This window comes from Propithecus coquereli, unplaced genomic scaffold (genome assembly GCF_000956105.1).
Source record: "Propithecus coquereli isolate 6110/MARCELLA unplaced genomic scaffold, Pcoq_1.0 Scaffold346, whole genome shotgun sequence".
NCBI classification, from domain to species: Eukaryota; Metazoa; Chordata; class Mammalia; order Primates; family Indriidae; genus Propithecus; species Propithecus coquereli.
In genome coordinates, this window is record NW_012149130.1 from 1,485,545 (window position 1) to 1,486,239 (window position 695).

Here is a 695-nt window from a genome sequence, read left to right on the forward strand (position 1 = left end):
GGCGCGCCGGCTCTCCAGCGCAGCAGTGCGCAGAGTCGGCTGCTGTGGCGTCCGCCCCAGGTCAGTGGGGAGCGCGGGGCTCGCGCCTCTGCCTCTGCGTGGAACGGCCTGCGCCTCAGCACCCCCGGGGGGAGAGCCCCTGGGTAAAGCTGCTTCACCCAGGCAGACTGGGCTAGAAATACACCTTCAGGGGCCCTGAGACCTCTGAGCTGGTGACCCTGACACCCCTGTTGTACAGTCCCGGGGATGCTTGGATCTCCCCTCCACGGGGAACTTGCTCTCTAGCTGCGAGAAGGGCCTCAGCTGACAGCCTCTGGAACCTGCTGCAGAGGCCGCGGCTCCCCCGGCAACAGGCGAGCATGTGGGGGGCAGGGGGCGTCCGCTTCTCCTCTAACAGCCATCTTTGCCCGAAGCTCCTCACTGGCGTGGCCGCCGCGGGTCCCTCCAGGTCCACTTCGCATCTGCCCAGGTCTCTTCTTCCCTCTTTCCTCTAGCGGGGGACAGAGCTGCATTGCGACCGAAGGCTTTCCCTGTCCAATCCTGCTCCCTCCTCCTGCAGACGCCCCCTCTCTGCACTCGCGGGGTGCTTCAGCCCGCAGCGCCGCCGCGCCCGTGAGCAGCCACCTGAGGCCAGGGCTCCGTCTTCCGGGCTCTGGGGGCAGCGAGGCCTGGAGGCCCAGGGCCAGAGCCCGGAA